The sequence below is a fragment of the Ovis aries genome, chromosome 25 (genome assembly GCF_016772045.2).
Source record: "Ovis aries strain OAR_USU_Benz2616 breed Rambouillet chromosome 25, ARS-UI_Ramb_v3.0, whole genome shotgun sequence".
Lineage (NCBI taxonomy): Eukaryota > Metazoa > Chordata > Mammalia > Artiodactyla > Bovidae > Ovis > Ovis aries.
In genome coordinates, this window is record NC_056078.1 from 6,730,840 (window position 1) to 6,758,534 (window position 27,695).

The 27,695-nt window shown below is 44.3% G+C and overlaps 2 long non-coding RNA genes across 2 annotated transcripts; one reads left to right on the top strand and one right to left on the bottom strand.

The window, feature by feature from the left end:
* The first annotated feature begins 194 nt into the window (after positions 1-194).
* LOC132658653 (uncharacterized) lies at positions 195-8,873 on the top strand. Its single transcript, XR_009598563.1, has 2 exons — positions 195-1,134; positions 2,037-8,873. It is a non-coding gene; the product is annotated as an uncharacterized LOC132658653 (long non-coding RNA).
* Positions 6,719-27,112, bottom strand: LOC132658652 (uncharacterized). The gene is made up of 3 exons (XR_009598562.1): positions 25,502-27,112; positions 17,502-17,632; positions 6,719-11,099 (listed from the first exon to the last, which is right to left on the bottom strand). It is a non-coding gene; the product is annotated as an uncharacterized LOC132658652 (long non-coding RNA).
* Positions 27,113-27,695: the final 583 nt, after the last annotated feature.

Genomic DNA, 27,695 nt, shown 5'->3' on the forward strand with positions numbered 1-27,695 from the left:
CTCTCCTCTGTCATGCCTCTCCTTGGGAGCCCGCAGTGTGACCATTTTGTTTATTCCCTCTCGAGCCCAGCGCCATATTTGGCGCTGCATGCAAGATTGATGGATTCTTCCTGTCACCGGCCTCTCTGGGCGGCAGCTCTCCAGGCCTCCTCCCCCCGGCCCCCCGCCCCCTGCCCCGCCTCCCTCCAGCTTCCAGCCACCTCAGCGGCTCCGAGCAGGCCTCGCCACTGGCGGCTGCAGACCCTTTTGAAGAAGCCGTTTCCGAGAGAGGAGAGAGCCGATGACAGATGCCCAGTTGGCCTCCGTGATGCAGAGCTGGCCGGCCCCGTGAATCACTGCATTGGAAGCTGCTGACAGCAGTGCAGCCTTTCTGGAGTCATCTCTTTCCCCAACTGCCCTCAGCTCTCTCGCCTTCAGAGGGAGCGGGGCTTCCAGACAGAGAGGCCTATTTGGTGGGTGGCGAAAAGCTGAGATGCTGCCTTCAGTTATCCTGCCTGATGGAAAAAATTCCAGTTTAAAGAGGGGATACCATTTTCATTGTGTCCTAAACCTTCACGGAGACTTGACTTTTGCATTGCTAAGTCACTTCAGTTGTGTCTGACTCTGTGTGACCCCATAGACGGCAGCCCACCAGGCTCCCCCGTCCCTGGGATTCTCCAGGCAAGAACACTGGAGTGGGTTGCCATGTCCTCCAGTGCATGAAAGTGAAAAGTGAAAGGGAAGTTGCTCAGTCATGTCCGACTTAGCGACTCCATGGACTGCAGCCCTCCAGGCTCCTCCATCCATGGAATTTTCCAGGCAAGAGTACTGGAGTGGGGTGCCATCACTGGTCCTACAGAATTGTTGTGGCAGCGAATAAGGAAGCAAACTTCGGGAAGTTGAAAGACAGTGAGGCCAAGGGTTGATGTCTGACTTAAGAGGCTGATACGTCCCGTCCTTGCTCTGTCACTGAGCATCAATGTGACCTTAGTCATTGAGTCCTCAAACTTAACTAACACCTCTCATTTGAAGGCCAAGCTCACTGAGCCCAACCCAATGAACAGCAGTTTCACTAACTAACTGAAGATAAAGAGAGGTTTCAGGAGCTACACCTGGAGGTTGAGTCTGAAGTTGCAGATAAAGGCGTGAAACGAGGTGAGTACCTGTGACATGCCAGGCTCTGTGCTGTCTAGGCCCTCCCCAGGTCTAGAAGCTCATGGGTCAACACAGTGGTTCTGTGGTTTTTCCAACACCAATCAACTAGTTTTTCAAATCTCTGATACCAACAGGGTGTCCTACAGTTCAATCCAGTTCTGACACTAACTGCCTGGAGTTAGCACAGGACCTCCCCCGCCCCACCCACCCAACACACACCCACCCACCCAACACACACCCACCCAAGATCAAGGGCTCAGTGCCATGAGACTGCTCCCACTTCAGGCACCAGCTGCAAATGGGGTCCCCAGCCCACTTGCTCTTCTGGGCAGCTGGCTACAAATTCAGTGGTTCCCATGACCTGCCTTCAGGTTCTATAATATACTACAAGGACTCACTAAAGTCAAGATTTATGATTATTGTTAATTGTAAAGGAGAGAAATGAACAGTCAAATGAAGAAGTATTTACGTTGGACAAGGTCTGGAAGGGTCCCCAGCACAGGAGCCTCTATTGGGTTGGGGTGTAGCACTCTCCCAGCACGTGAATGTGGTTTCCAGATCGGAAGCTCCTGGATTTTAGGGATTTTTGTGGAGGTTTCATTAAGTAGCCATGATTGATGAAAGCATTGGCCATCGGAGATTGAACTCAATCCCCAACCCCTCTCACCTCCACGGAGGTGATGCTGAGGTGGGGTGGGGCTGAAATCTCCAACCCTCTCACTATATGTTTGGTTTCCCTGGGAACCCCCATGAGCCATCTCATCAGCATAAACTCAGGTGTGGTCAAAGTGTTATGAATAACACTCCTATCACTAGGAAATTCCAAAGGTTTTAAGAACTCTGTGCCAGGAAATGAGGACAAAGGCCAAATATATCTATGTGTTTTTAAAATCATACCACAGGTAGACAAGAAATCAACCCTAAATTCATTGGAAGGACTGTTGCTAAAGCTGAAGCCCCAATACTTTGGCCACCTGATTCAAAGGACTGACTCATTGGCAAAGACCGTGATGCTGGGAAAGCTTGAAGGCGGGAGGAGAAGGGGATGACAGAGAATGAGACAGTTGGATGGCATCACCGACTCAATGGACATGGTTTTGAGCAAGCTCCGGGAGATGGTGAAGCACAAGGAAGCCTGGTGTGCTGCAGTCTGTGGGGTTGCAAAGAGTTGGACACGACTGAGGAACTGAACAACAACAGGTAGACAGAAATGTGAATGCATGTGGTGGTTGCTCTGAAGGGCTAAGGAAAGGTGATCCTGAGCATCCCTTCCTGCTGGCTAGGGAGGCCATATAGAGGAAGTGATCCATGAGGGAACTATATATGCACGGTTCACTCTGGCCACAGTGCAATGTACATTTGAATCCTCATATCTGTATGACTTTGAACAGGTGACCTGCACCTATGAGCCTCCATCATCCCATCCATAAATGGGGCCAATAATGGCGATATTCAGGGTTCATATGGGACATAATGAGACTCTTTAAGGACAACATTTACACCATGCCTCACACATATGAATCATTTGGTGAATTTAAGCTGTTGATACTGGGTGATGATGTTGATGATAAAGGAAAATTTCAGAGGAATAGTGAGAAATTTGTATGTGGCTGAAGAACTTGACAGAGAAGTAGCCCCAGTTACCTTGTGATTCACGAGGCCTCTGTTTACTCAGGCAACCACAGGCAGGCCACCGGAGAACTGGATCATAGACGATTACTAAGTGGTCCGTCGGGGGACCTTGCCTCTTTCTGCTGTGGACACTGCAGGGCTCCCCTTTCTGTAACAGCCTCAAGACCTCGAAATTTTGCCTAGTTTAGCTGGCAATGGACCCAAATTTGATGATGCTCTTAATTAGAAAGAGCTACTGTTTAAAACAACAGCCATAAAAGAAACCAAAAATATTTTTTTAAACAAAGCAAAAACAGTCTGTATCTAATCAAAACAGGAGCGAGAGGGCCAAGTTTTTGTGAGGCAGTCTTCCTGCTTGGAGTAGATACGCCTGAAATAGGACCATGGGATCCTAGGGCTTGGGGTGCCCAGACTCCATGAGTGAGGGTAATGGGGAGACCCTGAGAGTGGAGATGGCCTGCTTGTTGAGGGGGCTTGTTGATCTGGGTGGGCCCTGGGCTGGTCTTGGGAATGTGGCCAGCTGAGCCAAGGGTGTGTCCAGCATGGGGGATATAGGTGCCCCCTGGGCTGTACCTGCAGCTCCTCCATCTTGCAGAGAAGACAGGAGTGAACAGCAGTAGATTTCAGGCTGGTTGCCCTTCCCCTGGGGCTTCCCAGGTAGCTCTAGTGGTAAAGAAGCCACCTGCCAATGCAGTTTGATCCCTGGGTTGGGAAGATCCCCTGGAGAAGGAAATGACAACCCACTCCAGTACTCTTGCCTGGAGAATCCCATGGACACAGTAGCCTGGCGGGCTACAGTCCATATGGTCCCAAAGAGTTGGACACGACTGAAGTGATTTAGCACAGCACAGCCCTTCTTCTGCACACCCACCACCCAAGGTAGCATCTTCCCCTCCTTGCAAAGAAATGCCCTGTTTGGGGCCTGAGGCTGGAGCATCTTTACATCTTTACAGCATCCTGGGTGCTGCTCTGCGAGCCCAGGGCTGAGAGTGTGGGAAGAGGGCTATCAGGCCTTGGGTGCAGGTCCCTGGACTTCTGTGATCGATATACCCTATGCCAGTACCAGAAATGGGGTAAATTCAGCCATAGCCAAGTTCACTACTGCCTTTTGCTCTGGGCCAGATGTAAGCCAGTGGCAGGGTCCTGGGTTTTTAGCTTTTTTTCTGGATGGATGTCACCTTTCGATTCAAGAACAAGGAGACCCAGAAGGAAATGCTGGCAGGTGGGGGCCTTGCACACTCCTTGGCCTGCAGCCTGCCTGGCGCCTCCCAGGAAGGCCCCCAACCAGAGAAAATGGGACTTCCCCCACTTCTGGAGCTCCTCTGGAGGCCAGGGTACACATGGGGGTGCCAGGCACTGTGTCAGATATTAGGGAAGCAGAGACCCCGAAAAGGAGACCAGACCAGGAGCATTCATCCTCAAAACTCAGTATAGGGCACATAGAACTGCTTATGAGCTTTGCAGGTACCCAGGCCTCGTCCCAGTGGTTCAGATTCATTGTCAAAACCACCCTAGGAGCTCATACATAGATGGTTGAAGCCCATCTTTGGGGAATTACTGACTAAAATGAGCTCAGAGGACGAAGACACACCACAACTTGGGAGTCCTGTGTTGTAGGAAGAAAGTCTGTAGGGATTTCTTGGCGTGGTACCCAAGCCAAGTGAATCTTAAAGAACGAGGAGGAGAAGAGGATGATGAAAGTGGAGAACGAGCAGGATATTCCAGGCTAAGCGCCACAGGAGTGAGGGAACTGTGGTGTAAACACCCCATGGGGCAGGGCTGGCCTCATGGGCAGGTGACTTGAACACAGTAAGTCCCTGACATTCAAAGGAGTTTTTTTCCGAGAACGCGTTTGTAAGCACAATATGTTCGTAAGTCCAACAACATTAGCCTAGGTACCCAACTAACATAATCGGTTGTGTGTAGTATACTGTATATGTACTATAGCACAATATTGTAATGGATTTATAGTACTTTTCACACAAAGACACTGTGCCACTGTGCCCTATACAGTACTCTACAGTGAAGTTCACCAAAGCGTGACCACTTGTAAAGGGTGCACACCCATGGCAATGTAAGGCAGACATGTGAGCTAACGTATGCGATTGGACGTGTGAACACTTGTTCACGTCTTTGAAAGTTCACAACTTGAAGGTTCGTAGATGACTTACTGTAGTCACACAGGCCCTGTGCTTGGAGTTTTAAGGCCCTGCTGATAGCACTTTAAAAATCCTCAATTAAAACAAATGGCTTATTTATGTATTTAGTTTTGGCTGTGCTGGGTCTTAGTTGCTGCGCGCAGGCTTTCCTCTAGTTGTGGTGAGTGAGGGTCTAGCTGCAGTGTGTGGTTTTCTCATTGTGGAGGCTTCTCTTGTGCACATGGGCTCTAGGGCACACAGGCATGGGTAGTTGCGCTGCACAGGCTTAGTTGCTCTGTGGCATGCGGGATCTTCCCAGACCAGGGATTGAACCTGTGTCCCCTGCATTGACAGGAGGATTCTTAACCACTGGACCACCAGGGAAGTCCTAAAATCCTCAATTTCATCTTTGAGTTTGTGGTTTGAAGGAAGGACCCTTGCCCTGGGATGGGGGGGGGGGGGTCGGGAAATGGCAGGAAGCCCAGGTCTGAGCTGGGAAGAGTAGAGGTGGCTAAAGAGAGAAGGTCCCCAAATGCCAGGTCAAAGAGCTTGGATTTTGACCCAGAAGGAGTAAATTTTAAGAGGGAATGAAGTAGTTAGGTTTGCATGCTGCGATGACCGCTCTGGGACCTGGGTGAGTCTACCCACAGGTCCAGGGGCCTTGAGAAGGCCACCAGGATAAGGCCAGGATGCCAGAGGCAGCTGGAGAAGGGGTGGTTGGGAGAAACAAGAGGTGGGGGTTTGGAATCGGAGAAGGGGGTAAAAGAGATAAAAGGCAAGGATAATTCCCAGATTTCTAGCTGAGCCACTGCATGGCTTGGTGTTGTTCAGTCACTCAGTCATGTCAGACTCTTTGTGACCCTGTGGACTGCAGCATGTCAGGCTTCCCTATCCTTCACCATCTCCCGGAGTTTGTTCAAACTCATGTCCATTGAGTCAGTGATGGCATCCAATCATTACATCCTCTGTCACCCCCTTCTCCTCCTGCTTGGGATGTCACTAATGGAAAGAAATGTTGTTTGTTTCCTTGTTCGTTTTCTCCTCTGCAATGGTATTTATGCTAAGAAGTCAACATTGTTCACCTTTGTCAATAAGAGCTGTTTTCCAACATACAAATAACTCATCCTTTAAGCGAAAAACACAGATGAAGAAACTAATCTGGTCCCAAATTCACCCATTTCTAGACATCCCTAAAATATTTGCTGGACAGAGAGCTTCAGTAACAGACCTAGAATTTCATTTGTTTCCCTGCCCTCCGCCCCTGTTTTCTATCCTGAATATCAGTTATTTTTTTCTTTTGCTAGAAACCCAGCACTGACCTTGAAAATATCACTCATGTTTAAACACACTCTGGTTGTTTGACCAGACATGGAGAGCTGCTTAGATGTGACCTCAAGACACCCTTGCTCCAAAAGCAGCTGCCTATGGGGCTCAGCCCAGATGGGCAAGCATCCAGTGGATCTGAGGCTCGGGGAAAAGAAATCTAAAGTTAATGCATTTATCCGAGCCCCTTTGATCTGGAATCAGGCTGACAATCCTGTGAGGCCAGAGTTGCCCACAAGATTTTCAGGCTTTCCTCCTATTCAGCCGTCTTCCCTCTGGTGTCTTATAACTTGAGCTTTGAATAACTTGATATATACAAATTAAAATCACCCTGAACTATGAATGAAAGATTTTTAAAAGAAAAAATAGATTTTGTTCAAATTAGACATCCTGAAACTGAGAATCACGAGCTTCCTTTGAGCCGGTTTATTCACAGCAAGAAAATTCAGCTATGAAAAAAGCTTACATCAACCACACTGCTCTCACAGGAGGCAGCAAGAAAACATTACTTTTAATAAATAATAATGATTCAACAGATATTTTAATAGCATTTTTCCTACTTCTAAAAGTAATATATACAGATTGTAGATATTTTGAGAATATAGAAAATTGCAGGATGGAAAACAAAATCACTCATAAACCATTACACAGAGATAATATTGTTCATGTTTTGATGTGTTTCTTCTCAGGTTTCTTCCTGTGCACACGTTTATAAATTCTTTTCTAAGTCATTCTAAAGCATTCTAAAGGTGGGGATTGTGGATTAAATTATAACACTCATTTGAAAACCAGATTGGTTTCATAGCCATATTTTTTTCTAATCAAAGAAATAAAGTATCGTCAGAAACGAAAACTTGTGGAACAGAGAAAAATCACAAAGGAAGACAGCAAAAATCACTTGGATTCCAACCAAAGAAAACTAGGATTAATGTTTTGCTGGGTACCTTCCAGTATTTTTTCCATGTGTGTATGTGCTTTTCTTATTTATTAAAAAATATCAAACAGTGTATCCTCTTTTACTGTCCGCATATTTCACAGAGTGATACAGAATGAATAGTTCCCAGAAGAATAAATGTTTTTCTACAACGTGATGTTTAATGGCTGCCTAGATGGTATTCCTCTTTATAGATTTATAATAATTTACCTACCCAGTGTACTTTGTGGGATTGGTAAGTTGTAATTTTTATTTTTGATAGAAATGCTAAGTTGCCTCTAGAACAGTGGTACTGGTTCATATTTCACTAGTTCAAGCTTTCGAGAACATGATTTTATGGTAAGCATAATAATCTCTATGTTGTCATTTGGGACAATTAAGGCAGAAACCAGTATTGTTGTGAGGGCTACACAGAAAGTCCATTGGCAGAATCACCTTCCCGTAGCTCAAGGGTATATTTTTGCATGCACTTTATGCTTGGGCTTCCCTGGTGGCTCAGACATGAAAGAATTTGCCTGCAATGCAGGACACCTGGGTTTGATCCCTGGGTGAGGAAGATCCCCTGGAGAAGGGAATGGCTACCCACTCCAGTGTTTTTGCCTGGAGAATTCCATGGACAGAGGAGCCTGGTGGGCTACAGTTCATGGGGTCGTAAAGAGTTGGACACAACGGAGCAACTAACACTTTATGCATATTCTCACTTAATTCTCACAAAAAAAGAGTTATTTTTAATCTTTATTTCCAGATAAAGAAAATGGGGCCCAGAAACATCAAACCGCTGCCTTTCCCATTCATTGTATTGTGGTGTCTTCATGACCACAGACGTCCACATCTGCAGACAATCCAGCTGTGCCGCAGTCTGAGAATCCTAAAGTGTAACCCAGTTTTACAAACATCAAATGCATCAAACCCTTGCAGAAACCAATACTTGATTTTAAATAAGTCAATAACATAAACCCCCTCTTTTTTGATAAATGCAACACGAAAGGTCGTGCCCCTGGATTTATTCTGTAGGTAAAAATAGCTCCCAGGTTATGGCCTCTTTTGGGGAGATGGCTAGGGGTGAGGGGAGTGGAGTGAGCTTGAGAAAGAGAAGAACAACATCTTTAGACAGTGAGCACGGTGTAAAAGCTTGTCTCCTAGGTCTAGATTGGCAGACCTCCCGCCTTGACTCAGGAGGAGGGAATTTGCTTTGGTTTCCTAACTGGGTTGCCTTGTTTATCAGCCACAGGGCAAGAGACATGCCACAGCAATGAAATAAAGTTGACATGTCATACTGGGGAAAAGGGGGTTATTCAACAGGCTGAGTCACTCACTGTTGGACTGCAGGTATGGGTGAGACACCCTGCAAAGACCCAGCGAATGCAGACGAACAGTGGGTGAGTAACAGAGAAACAGGTCTGCGGATGACCTAACACTCCCGAAGTATTTTGAAATTCCTGGATTGTAAAAATGAGAATGAAAAAGTTTCCAGCAGATGTATGCTCACTTTTGCTTTGTAACAACTCCTGGGCATATGTCTGGAGACTTAACAGACACAGAGAACAGACTTGTGGTTGCCATGGGGGTTGCGGGTGGGGGAAGGGATGGATTTGGGGTTTGGGCTTAACAGATGTAAACTATTATATACAGGATGGATAAACAACAAGGTCCTACTGTACAGCACAGGGAACTGTATTATTCAATATCTTATAATAAACCATAATGAAAAAGAATGTATATGTGTGTATATATGTAATACTGAACCAGTTTTCTATAGAGCAGAAATTAACACAACATTCTATATCAGCTATACTTAATAAAATAAATTTCAAACATTTCCTCACTGATGTCCACATGTAGCCCATTTAATTATCACAACAGTCCTGAAAAATTAGTTTTATTATTCCCATTTCTTGGACCACTTAGGTCTCAGGAAAGGTTGAGGCTTAGTGAGGAATTTGCCCCAAAAGAACTTGCACACATGTGAAGTCAATTACCTCTTAGTAAATAAAACTAGTAAATGAGACAATACTTTGAAAATCAAGTTAGTAGGATATCATATTAGAATCAAGACACACTTGAAAAAGCATTTAGTCCAAACCCCTCATTTTACAGTTGTAGAAACTGCATTGCAAATAGATGAAGTAACTTGCTTGATGTTAGGCAATTGGCTGGAAAAGAGCTTGGGAACTGGCTGAAGGCAGGTAGCCTCAGATCTTCCCCAATACTCTTCCCATCATCCACTCTGCCTATCCAGATCATCAGCAGATTGGCAGATGTGTAATAAATGGCATTAGGAAATTGAGGTTAAGAGATGGATAGAAGAAATACACCAGATTAACAGAAAATTTTAGATTCTACTTCAGGCCCTGGGCTAACTAGCTATATTCTCTCCAAGTCCCTGAGCCTCTGTGAATCTCAATTACATGTATAAAAGGGAGTCATAAATACTCATGGACTACTACCTGCACGTATAGAGTACAGTTGATTCTCTGTATCTGCAAATGTGGGATCTGTCCTTACAGGCGGATCCACAATGGAGCTTGAGCCCCCTTGATGTGGGTACCCACAAGAGGTCCTGAAGCCATTCTTTCATGGATACCAAAGGACGACTGTGCTTTGTTAACTGTTAAGGTTTAATGAGTGTAAGGCATTCACGTTCATTCATGAAACCACACTGAAGACCGCACTGGGTTTTCATCCAGATGAGCTCCTTGAGGATGAGAAATATACTTCTTCATTTTTGTATATCAATAGGTATTTTTAAGGTATTTTAAGGTATTTTTAAGGTAAGTGAACAAATTAATAGTATAGCTTTTATATAAGTGCTCTTCCTTATCACCATGACCCAACTGAGCTCAGGGACTCACCCAGGCAGTATGTTATCCACCAGGGTTCGTGGCCTTCCCCAATCAACAGAAATTGACTACAGGCTAGACAAGAAATTCAGGCAAGGCTTTCCTGGGGTCCCTGCTGCAGCAAGAGGGGAGCAAGAACAAGCAACAGAAGCCTGTGCTTGCTCACTCCCCGAGGAGGGACACACCTGTTCCTTATATGAGGTGAAGCTGGGGGTGTGTCCAGTGATCAGGCAGAAGGGGAGGCTTAGGTGGTTTGCCCGCGCCTCAGGCGGTGCTCTGTGCAGGGGGCATGTGCAGTACCCTGCTTTGCTCCCAATACCCTGTTTTTGCTCCAGGCTTCTCAAAAGTGGCAGATGGGTTTTTAGTCTCTTTGTATCTTTTAGGTCTAAAATTCTCCCTTACTGAGCTAGCATGCAGTTATTTTTAGTCCTATATAGTTTCTTTGTATTTTGTTGCTCTAGGAGAGGTGTGTCTGGTTGCAAGCTTTGCAGCATTACAGCAAAGGGTCCCAGGTCCCAAGCCTTTCTCAAGTATAGAGGCTGAATTAAACCAAAAGTGATACGTTTCAAAGGGACAGGGGAGCACAGTCAATGCCCATGACTACCACTTGGACTGAAGGGCTTCATAATAAACTCTGAGGACAAGTTGTTTCTTATCCTCCTGGAATCCAGTCCTGTTTGCTTGTTTTTTTCCTTTTTCTTAACATTCACATTTCCCATTATCTTGAAAATGTCCGCTGCTTTAGAAAAAAAAGTAGGTATATGAAGATAAAAGACATTAGATCCTTAAGCCACACAATGCATAGAAATTAACTCTAGTTACAGTTCAGATTTAGTGTCAAAAGAAAACTTTTCAAAATTTCTGACCATAGAGCAGGGAAAGATTTTAAAAAATTAGACCAGAAAACTCTAAGTTGAAAAGATACATACACCTCAATCTTCATAGCCGCACTATTCACAACAGCCAAGACATGGAAGGAACATGCAAGTGTCCACTGACAGATGAATGGATAAGGGAGATGCAGTACATACATCCAATAGGATAGTCCTCAGCCGTCAGAAGCAGGAAATAATGCCATTTGCAGCAACATGGGTGGACCTAGAAATTATCATACTAACTGATACATGTCAGAAAAAGAAAGACATATAGTATACAATATCACTCACATGTGGAATATTAATTATGATCCAAATACAATATGCACTTTTCTACAAAACAGACTCAGAAACACAGAAAACAAGAAAGAAAGGGGGTGGGGAAGGGCTAAATTAGGAATTTGGGATTAGCAGATACACACCATTATATATAAAATAGATAAACAACAAGGTCCTAGTGTATATCACTGGGAACTACATTCAATCTCCTGTAATAAACCACAATGGAAAAGACTATGATAAAGAAAATACATATGTATAACTGAATCATCTTGCTGTATACTAGAAACTAGATTGATAAATTAATTCATTAAATGTTCAAATTCGCGTTTATCAGAAGACCCTATTCCCCAACTCTGTTTGAATTAAGATGTTAAACATATGTTGGTGTGTGTCACACTTGGGTATCACCACCCCAGGAATGGGGTGTTCAGCCAAAGTTTGCTGCCTCACCCAACATGACAGTAATTCAGGAAGACATCCACCTGGCAGGACCTTCATGTTCCCATGAGGGCTTTATCTAGATGATTTAGGGACTGGAGGATGGAGTGTGGGAGGAGTGTGCAAATCCTTTGTTACCAATGGAAAAAGAATGTAATACACATGACCAAACAGATGTCATGAACACCTTGAAGGAATGCAGCAGATCTTATATCTTCCTAGATCGAAAGACCTGGACACTGGCACAAACACAAAGGCTCCTAATACATGGAGGTGTGGAAAACAGTATCATCCTCACTCAGATAGGAAAGCTATTACTTAGATCACTCTTTTCACCAGAGATTCCTCACTCTTTCATATTCATCAACCAGGGGCTGTCCTCTCCAGCCTCTATGGCCTATAACTATCATATCAAACAAACCAAAAAATCCACACACAAATCAACCCCCAAAACAACAACAAAAAAAGGTTGTCCACAGAACAAATAAATTCCCCCAGTAGTGACAGCAATATTGTGTTTTGCGCTTCCCGAGTGGCACTAGTGGAATCTGCCTGCCAATGCAGGAGATGTAAGAGACGTGGGTTTGATCCCTGGATTGGGACGATCCCCTGGAGGAGGGCATGGCAACCCACTCGTATTCTTGCCTGGAGAATCCCATGGACAGAGGAGCCTGGCGGGCTGCAGTCCATAGGGTCACAAACAGTTGGACACGATTGAAGCAACTTGGCACACACACAGGCAGACTGTGTTTTACAGTTTGCAAATGACACCAAATATAATATCTCACCTGAATCTCACAACAACAAGTAAAATCAGATACTATTCATCTTATATCATAGATGAAGAAACTGAAGGTTAGAGAGGTTGTGTGAGTTTTGCAAGGCTACACAGGCAGGAGGTGGCAAAGCCAGGACTTGAGATTCCAGGTAAAGGAAACACAGTGGGAAGCCTTAGTTTCCAGTGGTCATGTCTGGATGTGAGAGTTGGACTGTGAAGAAGGCTGAGTGCCAAAGAATTGATGCTTTTGAACTGTGGTGCTGGAGAAGACTCTTGAGAACCCCTTGGACTGCAAGGAGATCCAACTAGTCCATTCTGAAGGAGATCAGCCCTGGGATTTCTTTGGAGGGAATGATGCTGAAGCTGAAACTCCAGTACTTTGGCCACCTCATGCGAAGAGTTGACTCATTGGAAAAGACTCTGATGCTGGGAGGGATTGGGGGCAGGAGGAGAAGGGGCCGATAGAGGATGAGATGGCTGGATGGCATCACCAACTTGATGGACGTGAGTCTGAGTGAACTCCGGGAGTTGGTGATGGACAGGGAGGCCTGGCGTGCTGCGATCCATGCGGTTGCAAAGAGTCGGACACGCCTGAGCGACTGAACTGAACTGAAAGGAATAGTGTGAAATGAAGATGATATCAACTTTCTCCCCAGAAATGTGTTTAATTTTACTCTTGGCTTTTTAATAGGGTTGGTTTGGCCATACATCTTATAATTGAGAACACATAGAGACAAGGGGCCGTCATACAGAGTGAAGCACGTCAGAAAGAGAAAAACAAATATCACATATTAAGGCATATATGTGAAATACAGAAAAATGATACAGATAAACCTATTTGCAGGGCAGGAATAGAGATGCAGACGTAGAGAGCAAACGCATGGATGCCAAGGAGAGAAAGGTGAGGTGGGATGAACTGGGGGGATGGTATGAACTGGGAGATTGGGACAGACATATATACCATGCACAAAATAGCCGACTAGTGAGAACCTACTGTGTAGCAAAGGGAACTCTACTCAGTGCTCTTTGGTGACCTAAATGGGAAGGAAGTCCAGAAAAGAGGGGATATATGTATACAGATAGCTGATTCACTTTGCTGGGCAGCAGAAACTGACACAATACTGTAAAGTAACTATATTCCAAAAAATTAATTAATAAAATCACTAACACCAATCTCTCCTCACAAAAAGGCAAGGGACCCTCTCTTGGGTATTTGTTGAGACTTCCCATCCTTCACGAATGCATCCTTCTCACTTCCATGTTTGATCTGATTTTCCTCACTCTTCGACCTCTTGCACTGGGACTTTGGCCAGCAATATTTGTCTAAGGCCTTTCTCTTAGTTTGGTGAAATTGTTAACATCAACAGTGACACAAGCAGTCACTCGCTAAAGAGTCCTGCTTATTATGGGCCAGCACCAAGTGCTCTGCACGCATTATCTCATTTAGCCTCCCAACGACTCTATGAGGTAAGTACTATTTTGGTCCCTAATTGACAAACACAATGAGGGGCAAAGAGATGAAGTAATGTATTCAAGGTCAAACTGTTGGTAAGTGGCAGATGAAAGACCAACCTGTCCGACTCCAGACCCCTCACCCTTACCACTGCCTTCAACTACTTCACAGTAGTCAGGTTGGACCACTGTCTCTCGGGTTCACTGACCTTGTCATCCGGTGGCCCCTCAGCTGCTGGCTTTGCACCACCTCTCAGCTTTGATGAGCTCGCAGCTCTAAGTGATAGCTGCCAGCGTCTCCCCCAGGAATCTCCAAATAGACAAGGTTAACCCCCAGCAGTAGATACCATGGTACCCCATTCTCATTCCCCTGGCTGCAGGAAAGGTTGGCTGAGACTCCCAAGGAACTGCCCTGCCTTATGGGAGTCATTGAACAACCAGCACCCCCAACCACATCCAGTGATTGTACACGTGGGACACAAAGACCCAGGCGTCTAGACTCACTGGAGCCAAGTCCAAAGGGCCATCCCAGCTCCAGAGCTCCCATGAGGTTGGATGAGGCCTCTGCTGCATCTGCTTCCCAGTTCAACTCCTTTCCCCAGTTCTGCTTCCTTTACTCCCCAACAGAAGGTGTTCCCAAGTTGTGTGCGGTGTGTATTTAGTCGCTACGTCATGTCCAGCTCTTTGCAACCGCAAGGACTATAGCCTGCTAGACTCCTCTGTCCGTGGGATTTCCCAGGCAAGAATACTGAAGTGAGTTGCTATTTCCTTCTTTTTTCCCAAGAGCATTCTTCAATAATCATCCTGCACGCACACACACTGCAGCCTCAGACTTGGATGCCCAGGAAATGCAACAGACTGACCAAACATCTCTGCCCAGGGCCTCAGCCCCCAAGTGCCAGTGCAAAGTCTCACGCGAGCTGAGCTCGCAAAACTGTCTGGTGTTTCTGTTGTCCTGTCACCCAGTCTTTGGCACGGCCACGTGCATGCTGACTTTTCTTCTCTCAGCTAGAATTTTCTGGTGTTCATTCCTTTGTTTATGAGTCTCACCTAATGCCTCCAGCCCACATCAGAGCTGTGCTCTTTCTGCGACCTCTCCAACCCTTGATGATGTTGAATGTCCCAACCTGGGACCCAAGTTTGTTCTGCTGATCACGTCCACTCAGTCCACACCTTTGGGTGACAGACGCGCTTGCAATTTATGTGCATCGAACACAAAATAAAACATGTGGGCAGGAGTAGAGGATCCTTGGGTCTTGAAGGCAATGCAGATACCTACAAGTAGACCCAGAACTCCTTGGCTAGTGTCCTACTATTTCTCTAAGCTCAGATCCTTACTCCTTCCAAGCCAAGATGCCATCATAATTCAGCAGGCTTCTTTATCACCTACCTTTTCAACTTTAGTCTGCTGGACACTCTGTTGTCTGATTTACTTCCTAAATGAAGCTCTCATGACTTCCCTGGTGGTCTAGTGGTTAAGACTCTGTGCTTCCAACTTCCAAAGCAGGGGGCATGGGTCTGATCGCTGGTTGGGGAACTAGGGTCCCACATACTGTGTGGTATGGCCAAAACAAAACTCAAAACAAAATCAAACTAAGTGGGAATCTTAATCAGCGGACCCTCCCTACTTAAAACCCTCACGTTCCCTGATGCCCATGTGTCTCATCCAAACCACCCAACAAGGCTGAGATCAGAGTGCCCCATTCATCCTGTCCCAAGCAGCCAGCCTTTCCAGGCCTTGGTGAAACCTTTCTTTCTTTTGTTTTAAAACACTCAGCAAGAAACTCTTCCTGATCCATATGAAGAACTGAAGACAGTTTACCCTGTTCTTCTCTTATAACTTCACCTGGGGCTCCTGTGATTTACAATCATTCATATACTGGGTTCCTCTTTCTTCCTAGATGACAACCAGCTCAGGAGACTATGGGCCACCAGAGCAGTATGAGACACAAGATGGCCTCTCAGGAGAGATTTGTGGAAGTGATTTGCTGTCTCCCAGCATGACCATAGATTTATTCTCCTCCAGTTCTCCTTGACCCCACCCTCAATATTCCTGAAATAAATATAAACATAAACACTACCCTAAACACATCTCAGAAGAAGGATGATTTAAAACCTAAGGTAGAATGGAAGGAAAATAAGGTCACTGCTTTAATTTAACAAGAAAAGTGATCATTTTGAAATGATGTTTTTGGGGAGCTGCACAGCATTTATGGGCTTTTCTCTAGTTGCACAAGCAGGGGCTGCTCTCTAGCTGTGGTGCAAGGGCTTCTTATTATGGTGGCTTCTTTTGTTGCAGAGCAAGGGCTCTAGAGTGCGTGGGCTCAGTAGCTATGGCACGTGGGCTTTGCTGCCCCACAGCATGTGGAATCTTCCCAGACCAGGGATCGAACCCATGTCCCCTGTATTAGCAGGCAGATTCTTAACCACTGGACAACCAGGGAAATCCCTGAAATGATGGTATTATATTTAAACAATGGACTAAACCCAGGGTAGAGAGGGGCCTTCTAAAAATCTAGTGTAGGCTCATTAGAAATCAAAGGTAAGCAGGTGGTAAGTGTATAAACTACTTCTAAAGAAAACGGTAAATATTTTATGGAAAGATTTCAGAGCCGAGTGTGTTAGCTTTTGCTCTTTCCTAGACAATGGACAGCTGGCCCCTTCTCCTGGGGGGTGGGTTGGGCTCAGTTCCTAGCTCTGTGGTTTTGCCCACCTTTACTGGCCAGTTCAGCTTTCTATACTAGCCCCCTGAGAGCCCAGAGTCCCAGCTCTGCAAACAGTGATATTATCATATCACAGCTGAGCTGCAAAAATAACTGCTTCACATTCAAACACATTTCTGTCTTATTTCCTTAAAGTCATGTTCCCCCAACAAATGGCTGGAAGCTTCTGGTAGAAAGTAAAGCTCAACTGAGTTTCAGAGATAATGAAAAAAGGGGTAAGATTCAAAGAGTTTCTTAATGAACACAGCAGTGACTCTGAGTGGCATCTGGATCAGCTTTGGCCCCTCTTTGTGTCCTGGGGCCTTCTCTCCAGATGGGCAGCTATGTTTCAGGTTGTCCAATTCTGGAATTGGTCCTGGTGGTGGGAAACAAGGGGCCTTCTCTCATCTGCTTTCTCTAACAAGCTGATGTCCCAATGGACACAATCCAATCTTTGAAAATCAAGACATCCAGGGTGGGTAAGGCATTGAGAGATGCTTTAGAATAGATTCAACGCCAACACGGGAAGTGATGTGGATAATGGTATTTGCAAGAAGGATTTGCATACTGCAGAAAATTTATCCCAATAAATGTTTGGCTGTAACATTGCTCTTTTTTAAATTGCTGGCTTGCCTTTAGAGATGGTCAAGAGAGGCTCTGACTCAGCCCCACAGTTTCAAGGGCTCCTCAGATACAGACACACACACACACACACTGAAATACACATGGTAACCAATCCCTTGAAGTCAGTGCTCAGGGCAGGCAGAACAACCTGTAATCCTAAACATCCACTCTGGTGACCAGGACTGCTCAGTCCTCAGTTTTATATCTCTGGTAAATAAAAGGTACTGAATCTGAGTCCCCAGAAGATGTGTGTGCACCACTGCTGACTTCAAAAATGACCATTATTTGGAGTGTAGACAGGATTCAAGCGGCAGAAGTGCTGAGATAAGAGAAAAGACAAATTCATTACCTTGTTAAGTTCTTCCTCTCATAGAGCAAGGATGTAATAAATTCTTGCATAATGAAGAATCATTTCCCAGTAGTGCCAGGAGTCCATTTTCTTGTTTCCTTTCACATTCCAGCTCAGGGTTCTGGGTGGCACTAAAACAACCACATACAATGTGTGCAACAGTTGTGCATATATATTGGCCAACATTTTGCAATATTACATAACTTCTATTTTCCTTACTTTTGTATATAAATATAGTTCTAGTTCAAATGCCAGGAGACAGTGAGGGACAGGGAGGCCTGGCATGCTGCAGTCATGGGGTCCCAAAAAGCTGGACATGACCTAGAAGCTAAACAACAATAGCATAGTTCATCCGCTGGATCGTCGAAAAAGCTAGAGAGTTCCAGAAAACATCTATTTCTGCTTTATTGACTATGCCAAAGCCTTTGACTGTGTGGATCACAATAAACCGTGGAAAATTCTGAAAGAGATAGAAATACCAGACCACCTGACCTGCCTCTTGAGAAACCTATATGCAGGTCAGGAAGCAACAGTTAGAACTGGACATGGAACAACAGACTGGTTCCAAATAGGAAAAGGAGTACATCAAGGCTGTATATTGTTACCTTGCTTATTTAACTTATATGCAGAGTACATCATGAGAAATGCTGGGCTGGAAGAAGTACAAGCTGGAATCAAGATTTCCGGGAGAAATATCAGTCACCTCAAATATGCAGATGACATTACCCTTATGGCAGAAAGTGAAGAGGAACTAAAAAGCCTCTTAATGAAAGTGGAAGAGGAGAGTGAAAAAGTTGGCTTAAAGCTCAACATTCAGAAAACAAAGATCATGGCATCTGGTCCCATCACTTCATGAGAAATAGATGGGGAAACAGTGGAAAGAGTCGAGGACTTTATTTTGGGGGGCTCCAAAATCACTGCAGATGGTGATTGCAGCCATGAAATTAAAAGATGCTTACTCCTTGGAAGAAAAGTTATGACCAAGCTAGACAGCGTATTAAAAAGCAGAGACATTACTTTGCCAACAAAGGCCCATCTAGTCAAGGTTATGGTTTTTCCAGTGGTCATGTATGGATGTGAGAGTTGGACTGTGAAGAAAGCTGAGTGCTGAAGAATTGATGATTTTAAACTGTGGTGTTGGAGAAGACTCTTGAGAGTCCCTTGGACTGCAAGGAGATCCAACCAGTCCATTCTGAAGGAGATCAGCCCTGGGATTTCTTTGGAGGGAATGATGCTGAAACTGAAACTCCAGTACTTTGGCCACCTCATGTGAAGAGTTGACTCATTGGAAAAGACTTTGATGCTGGGAGGGATTGGGGGCAGGAGGAGAAGGGGATGACAGAGGATGAGATGGCTGGATGGCATCACTGACTCGATGGACCTGAGTCTGAGTGAACTCTGGGAGTTGGTGATGGACAGGGAGGCCTGGTGTGCTGTGATTCATGGGGTTGCAAAGAGTCGGACATGACTGAATGACTGAACTGAACTGAACTGAGATATAATATATGTGACATATAAAATAAAAATGGATTTTTCTAGAGTTGCATGTAGTTTTATTTTTATACAAAAATGCATAAAATGTAATTAAATCTTTAAAAATTATAAACATCTCCAGATTTAAATAATTTAAAATTTTGATATTTATTAATTAAAATATATTTTTGCATTTTTGTTAAAATAGGTAATTTTGAATATTTTGGAAGAAAAATAACTTTTCTGGAAACATCTAAAATAATTAAATTGTTATCTTCCTATATTGACATTAATTTACATATTGATTAAAATATATTCAGATTTTGTATATTTTAATACAATTACATTTATTTTTAATCTGTTAGATTACTGCTATTAATGAAACACAGACTTTGGAAAATCTTGATTATGAAAATATAATTAATGATAGTGCTGAAATAAAGGCAAGAAAATGAGTGCTATTAAATAAATATATCATAGTTTATGAATTTATATGTTTTTATTCTTACTACTCATCCAAATAACATCCCAGACAGCCTTACACATGATCAGATTCCCTTTTATTTTATTTTTAAAATATTTTGGCTTCGCTGGGTCTTCACTGAGGCATGCAGACTTAGTAGCTCTGAGGCATGTGGGATTTTAGTTTCCCAACCAGGGATGGAACTCTTGTCTTGTATATTGAAAGGCAGATTCTTAACCACTAAACCACTAGGGAAGTCCCTCCCCTGTCTTTAATACTTTACTCACTTTTAGTCATAGAAATACCCTAGTTTTACATATATTTCTCTATTTTTGTGAGTGAAGGTTATTAAGATGTAAGGATAAAACTTTTCCTTGACAATCTGTTAACTTGATTTATAGCTTCAAATACTTAGACCATGGCAAATGAGCCCCAGGCCTAGCAAGCGATAGGAGTGGGCAGCTCCCCAACCTCTCTGATTGCTGATACCATAGTCTTTTCTAAATTTTATTGCATGCTCACACTGAGACAAGCACCCTACTAAGTGCTTTTGTGTATTTCATTCATCCCTCACCATAGCTTTCCGAGATAGACATCATTTCAGATTCATTTATTTTTTAAATATTTATTTGGCTATGTTGGGTCTTAGTTGTGGCACAACGGCTCTCTAGTTGTGGCGCATGGGCTCAGTAGGTGAGCTGCGTGGGCTCAGTAGGTGAGGTGCATGGGCTTAGTTACTCTGCAGCATGTGGGATTTTAGTTTCCTGACCAGGTATCAGACCTGTGTCCCCTGCATCACAAGGCAGGTTCTTAACCACTAGCCCACCAGGGAAGACCCACCATTCCCAGATTTAGATGAGGAGGCAGGGATGCAAGGCACACACTGGTGGTCACAGGACCACGACCAGGGGAGGGGCCTCTCATTCTGGCAGGGCTCCAGCTCCCTCTGTGACCAGCTCCGTTGCTTCCCCAGAAGCTCTTCCATGGTAGAGGCTGACAGGCCAAGCCTCTTTGTTGGATGATTTTATTGTGGTCGCACCCCTCACTCCCATTATATACCTCTTTAAAAATCCTGGATCGATACATCTATAAAGGATTTCAAGCTCACTAGATAATCTAGATACAATATATGCCAGGTGCCAATAGACACTTGCTAAACTATTCATGTATTTGCAGTCCAATTATATTTATAAAACCTTCAAAACAACGGAAATGCCTAGTACATTTAATTGCACTAGTAACTGACTGACTGACTGGTAAAGAATCTGCCTAACAATGCAAGAGATAAAAGAGACACAGATTTGATCCCTGAGTTGGGAAAATCCTCTGGAGAAGGAAATGGCAACCCACTCCAATATTCTTGCCTGGAAAATTCCATGGACAGAGAAGCCTAGTGGGCTACAGTCCATGGGGTAGAAAAAAGTCAGATATGACCAAGTGCGCATAAGTATATGAAGACTATACATATCATCAGTTATAGCCATTCAAGGAAATGTCATGCAGGTGGTGATGAAAGCTACAATAACATGGGAAATATTTACATGCAATGTTACATTTTAAAAGTTGCATATAAAATTACATATATGTCAGAATAATATAAAAATTACCATAGTTATGAAAACAGACACATTCACAGGAAAAAAATAGAAAACACAACTAAATGCTAATAATAGTTTAACATAGTGAATATTAATTTATTAGAGTATTAGATATTATTAGTATTAGATAACATTAATGTATTCAGTTCAGTTCAGTTCAGTTGCTCAGTCGTGTCTGACTCTTTGCGACCCTATGGACTGCAGCACACCAGGCCTCCCTGTCCATCACCAACTCCTGGAGTTTACCCAAATTCATGCCCATTGAGTTGGTGATTCCATCCAACCATCTCATCATCTGCCATTCCCTTCTCCTCCCGCCTTCAATCTTTCCCAGCATCAGGGTCTTCTCAAATGAGTCAGCTCTTCACACCAGATGGCCAAAGTATTGGAGTTTCAGCTTCAACATCAGTCCTTCCAAATGAACACCCAGGACTGATCTCCTTTAGGATGGACTGGTTGGATCTCCTTGCAGTCCAAGGGACTCTCAAGAGTCTTCTCCAACACCGCAGTTTAAAACCATCAATTCTTCTGTGCTCAGCTTTCTTTATAGTCCAACTCTCACATCCATACATGACCACTGGAAAACCATAGCCTTGACTAGATGGGCCTTTGTTGGCAAAGTAATGTCTCTGCTTTTTAATACGCTGTCTAGCTTGGTCATAACTTTTCTTCCAAGGAGTAAGCGTCTTTTAATTTCATGGCTGCAATCACCATCTGCAGTGATTTTGGAGCCCCCCAAAATAAAGTCCTCGACTCTTTCCACTGTTTCCCCATCTATTTGCCATGGAGTGATGGGACCAGATGCCATGATCTTCGTTTTCTGAATGTGGAGCTTTAAGCCAACTTTTTCACTCTCCTCTTTCACTTTCATCAATAGACTTTTTTAGCTCTTCTTCACTTTCTGCCATAAGGGTGGTGTCATCTGCATATCTGAGGTTATTGATATAATACATAATATTAATGTATTAGAGTGATCTTTCTTTTTCTTTTTTCTATGTTTTGTTTGCTTTTTATATTTTTAATTTTATTTTTATTGTAGTATAGTTGAATTACAATGTTAATTTTTGCTGTACAGCAAAGTGATTTAGTTATATACATATATAATTATATGTATATATAATATATTATTATATTATTATTATTGTAATATATATGTATATACACATTCTTTCTTTAGTATTCTTTCCCATTATGGTTTATTGTAGGATATTGAGTATAGTTCCCCATACTATACAGTAGGACCTTGTTTTTTATCCATTCTATGTATATGCTTGCATTTAACTCCAACCTCCCACTTATTGAAGGATTAGGTTAATTTCATATTTTAAAATGCTGACTTAGAATGCGTTTTGTCTAAAAACAATAATGAATTGGTGAACAAGGCCGCCACCTCATTACCAGCAGAGCATGCCTGTCTCCCTGGCACTGTACCCTCTTTAAGATGAAAGCTGCCACAGCTGCAGAGGCTCTCCATGAGTCTGCTTGCTGTTGGCAAGATGCATTTTAGAGATCAAGCAGTTTAGGCTTTGTCTGATAAATGAGGAGGAGAAGAGATGAAATAAATCACAGACTTTGAGGCTTTGATACAAACTGCAAACAGAAAAGTTCTATCACTTTCTAAGGGAAATGCTGTCCATCAAATGCTCCCCAGGGTCATGGAGCCCCACACCTTGGTCCGTGAGCTCTAGATATAAGCCGCATATGATGAGAATGCTTCCTTTCTGCACTGACCACGCCTCATCGCATCATACCATCCCAGCTCCCAAGCCTTTGAGAGGACTCCAGCATTCTCTTGGTAATGTGGCAAACTGGTGGGGAGCCTTGAGGACCTGGAGACCATCTGTGAATAGCTAGAAGGGAACTCTCGGGAGAGGATGGGATGAGGTCTGAGATTAATTGGAGAGCTGATGCATACACACGATCATGTGTGAAATGGACGGCTAGCAGGAAGCTGCGTTATAGCACAGGGAACTCAGCCCAGCGCCCTGTGACGACCTAGAGGGATAGAATGGTGGTGGCGGGGCAGGGAGGGGAGGGAGGGGGTATATGTGTACATATAGCTGATTCACATTGCGCAACAGAAACTAACTCAACACTGTAAGGTAATTAGCCTCCAACTAAAAATACATTAATAAAAAAAAAAAAAAAGAGTGGAAAGACTCATCAGCCTTCGTTCATATCTGCCTCACCTGAGCCTGTCTTGGTGTTTAATATCAAGGACACGAAACTTGCCCAGTGTTGTCAAAAACAGGAAAGACTTACCCAGTGGAAAACTCCTAACCTCCTGTCTCTCTTCTCACCCCTCTTCCTCCTTTCCAACTGAAGACCCACCATGCGCTGGCTACGCCGCTACACAGTGAGGACACAGTCACATCAGACAGGAATGGGCCTTCAAGGAGCTTGAGGTCTACCCCTTCCCACTGAAAGGGTGGCCGTTGGACTGCCTAGAATCCTGTTTGAAATTCAGACTCTTGGGTCCCAAGGAAAACCCACTGACTCAGAATGTTGATTTTGGCAGGTTCCCGGGGTGATTCACAGGCACCGCAGGTTGAGAAGGCAACCTCTAGGAGGGTAAGCCCAGTTTTTTAGGAGTGTTGTTTTAATACGATTAAGGAGTTACAGTCACTATGGAGAACAGTATGGAGGTTCCTGAAAAAACTAAAAATATAATTCCTATATGCTTCGGCAGTTCTTCTTCTGGGCATATATCCAGAGAAAACCATAGTTTGAAAAGACATATGCATCCCAGTGATCATAGAAGCACTATTTACAACAGCCAAGACATGGAAGCAACCTAAATGTCCATCAACAGATGAATGGATAAAGCAGATGTGGTACATATATACACAATGGAATATCACTCAGTCATGAAAAGGAATGAAATAATGCCATTTGCAGCAATATGGGTGTACATAGAGATTATCATAATAAATGAAGTAAGCCAGAGAAAGACCAATATCATATGATATCACTTACATGTGGAATCTACTAAAAAAAAAAACAGTTAAAATGAGCTTATTTAAGAAATAGAAACAGACCCAAAGACATATTATAAAAAGAAACTCATGGTTATCAAAGGGGATATAAAGGTAGGAGAGGGATAAATCAGGATTTGGGGATTAACACATATACACTACTATATAAAAAATAGGGAACCAACAAGGACCTACTGTATAGCACAGACAATTCTACTCAGTATTTTGCAATAACCTATAATGGAAAAGACTCTGATAAAGATATGTATATATATATATATATATATGTATATTTAATATATATCTCTGTGCTATACACCTGAAACTAACAGACATTGTAAACAACTACAATTTAAAAAAAAAAAAAAAGGACTGAGGATTGAGTATTGTTACGTAGCTTTCACAAACTATTTTATCTTATTTTACCAGTATCAACTGGAAGTATATATGACTGGCAGGAGCCTCTGTCACGAGACAGTGATTGCCCGTGGGAGTGGAAAGTCCCCTCTGGGAGGCTTTGTGGAGTGAGCAGAAGGGAAGGAGAGAGGACAAGGGAGGAAGTGGATGTGGGCTTCTGCCAAGGAGCAGTCAGGAGATGAGGGGTGTGGGAATGTCCCCTGTAACAGTGGACATCCCGGGACTAAGCAAACAAGTCTGGAAGGGCTGCCTTCCTGGAGGAAGCATCTGAATGGGATATACCCTCTACTCAGACTCAGAAAAGGGGCTTCCCAGGTGGTTTAGTGTTAAAGCATCCACCTACCAATCCAGGAGACTAGAGTTTGGATCCCTAGGTTGGGAAAATCCCCTGGAGGAGAAAGTGGCAACCCACTCCAGTATTCTTGCCTGGAGAATCCCAGGGACAGAGGAGCATGGTGGGCTATAGTCCATGGAGTCACAAAGAGTGAGACATGACTGAGCACGCGCGCGCGCACACACACACACACACACACACACACACACACACACACACACGGAGGCTCAGAAAACCAAATATCTTCCGTGTTTTGTCTCCTGAATCTGCAAGTATCTCACACAGCCACTCAGCAGAGGAAGGCATTCAAGGGTGCAGGAATAAGCCAGGGGGCGCCAGGGACTGGAAATCCAGGCCCTCCACCACTCCCTGTAAGGAAGGATTCTTGGAGATTACAGGGAGGTGGGTTGTTATGATCGTTGTTGCTGTGTTTTGAGAGGGAAGTTTTGTTTTTGCTTGGATCGGCCTTCTCTCTACCAAAGTAAATTTGAGGCAATACACCTGTTTCAGAAAGGATACTTCAGGAATAAAAAGGATTTGGGATTTCTGACCAAGGCTATATGCTTCTTGAATGTGGCTTCACATCCTGCCGGCATCAAGAAGTAGCAGGAGTGTCTAAACTGAGAGTTAGAGTTTAAGGTATATAGTCTCACTTGAGTCTATAGTATCTCCAAGGCACAGCCCTGAGCATATCTCCTCATAACACAGGTGTTATAGAGGGTACCTGTAATCTTTCCTACCTTTGAGCCCTCTGACTTTCTGTTGCATTGGCTGGAAACCATCTCTTAGCATTCGACATCAGCAGGTGGGAGAGGCTTGGATGAAGATTTATGTCTTCCCTTCGGAGGAAATCACAGATACCGACAGCCTATTCTGTAGGTCACAGCCATAACTCGCTATTCCCGGGAGATTGGTTCCAGCATCTGAGGCAGATTCCAGCTTCTGCGGATGTTCCAGTCCCGTGGCCAGTCCTCCATAGGCGAGGGTTCAACCAGTGATTGCTCACCATCTGCCTCTGGTTGAATCCTCGGATGAGGAACCCGCAGACACGGAGGGTGGAGCATCTCACATGCTTTATATTTTGTTTTGGCATGTGCAGAAAGCATTCAAGTACATTTATTCTAGATGGGTGTTAAAAATAGTAAGTTTTCCCCCTATAATATATGAAGAAACGATTTATACGGTATCAATCAATCTTTGGGCTTCCCGTGTGGCACTAGCGGTAAAGAACCATCTGCCAATGCAGGAGACATAAGAGATGCTGGTTCAATCGCTGGGTTGGGAAGATCCCCTGGAGGAGGGCATGGCAACCCACTCCAGTATTCTTGTCTGGAAAATCCCATGGACAGAAGGGCCTCGAAGGATACAGTCCACGGGGTCACAAAGAGTTGGACGACTGAAGTGACTTAGCACACACACAGGCAGTTAAACATTCATTTTCTTATAAAGAAGAATCGAGTATAAGTATTTTAAAGACCTTTTCATGGAAGGTAGCTTTGAGGGCATGTGAATAATGCCAAGAATAGGGTTTAGACTTTCCACCTCAGTTCAGTTCAGTCGCTCAGTCACGTCCGACTCTGCGACCCCATGAATCACAGCACGCCAGGCTTCCTTGTCCATCACCAACTCCCGGAGCTTGCTCAAACTCATGTCCATCGAGTCGGTGATGCCATCCAACCATCTCATCCTCTCTCATCCCCTTCTCCCACCTTCAATCTTTACCAGCATCAGGGTCTTTTCCAATGAGTCAACTCTTCACATGAGGTGGCCAAAGTACTGGAGTTTCAGCTTCAGCATTATTCCTTCCAAAGAAATCCCAGGGCTGATCTTCAGAATGGACTGGTTGGATCTCCTTGCAGTCCAAGGGACTCTCAAGAGTCTTCAACACCACAGTTCAAAAGCATCAGGTGGCCAAAGTATTGGAGTTTCAGCTTCAGCATCAGTCCTTGCAATGAATATTCAGAACTGATATCCTTTAGGATGGACTGGTTTGATCTCCTTTCCACCTCACTCCAGTGTAAGCTCAGGAAAGTTCGTCTGATGTCTTTCTTAGCTGTTTTCACAGAGGAGTATGACACATGGCTCCCTAACACTCTCTCAAAACAATTTTTGAATTGAACTAAATGTCCATGACGCAGCGATAGCCAGCAGGCACCTAGGCTGACTGTACATGTTTGTCTGTGTGTGCATGCGTGCGGGCATGGGTATATGTGTGGTGACGTGTGTGCATGTGTGTGCCTGTGTGAATGCACACGCATGTGTGTGTGTGCACATATGACCGAATGTGTGCTTGCACGTGTTCTCATGCTTGTGTGCGTCTATGTGCTGAGACAGACTGAGCTGGAAGAGAGACCCGGGGAACAGACAGAGTGAGTTGTATTCCCAAACATGGGTGGCACCTCCGCTCTGACGTTGGCCCAGCCCTACTGGGCTGGAGGGCATTACTGGCTCTATCTTAAGCCAGGATTCCCTTTCACCCACTGCAGACAGAGCATAAAAATATCTTCAGCGGGTAGCTTTCCCAAAAGGGGGAGGCCCTTCACTTTCATGGGAAATACTGCATTTAAGGAAAAATAAATCTCCTGGCGGGGCTGAGGTGGGGTTTAGCCATCACTGAGGTTTGGTTCCCAGGGTATCGGGAAGGAAGAGTGCCGAGCTGTCGTTGGGAAACCCGGAAAGGGGAACGTGCACGTTGTGCCTCCCTCTGATGGGGGGGGAGGTGGACCGAAGGACAGTGAGGTTCTCTTCTGCCCAAGTTGCCTGCAGATTCCTCCTGTGAGATCAGCCTCACCGCCCCCCACCCCGCCCCAACCCTGCTCTGCTTCCTGCTGCAGCCACTGGGCACCTTGTCCTTTCCTCAAGCAGCCTGATTTTCCAGCCACCAAAAATAACAACATTTGATACCAGGCCTCTGAAAGCTTTGGCTGGGGTCAT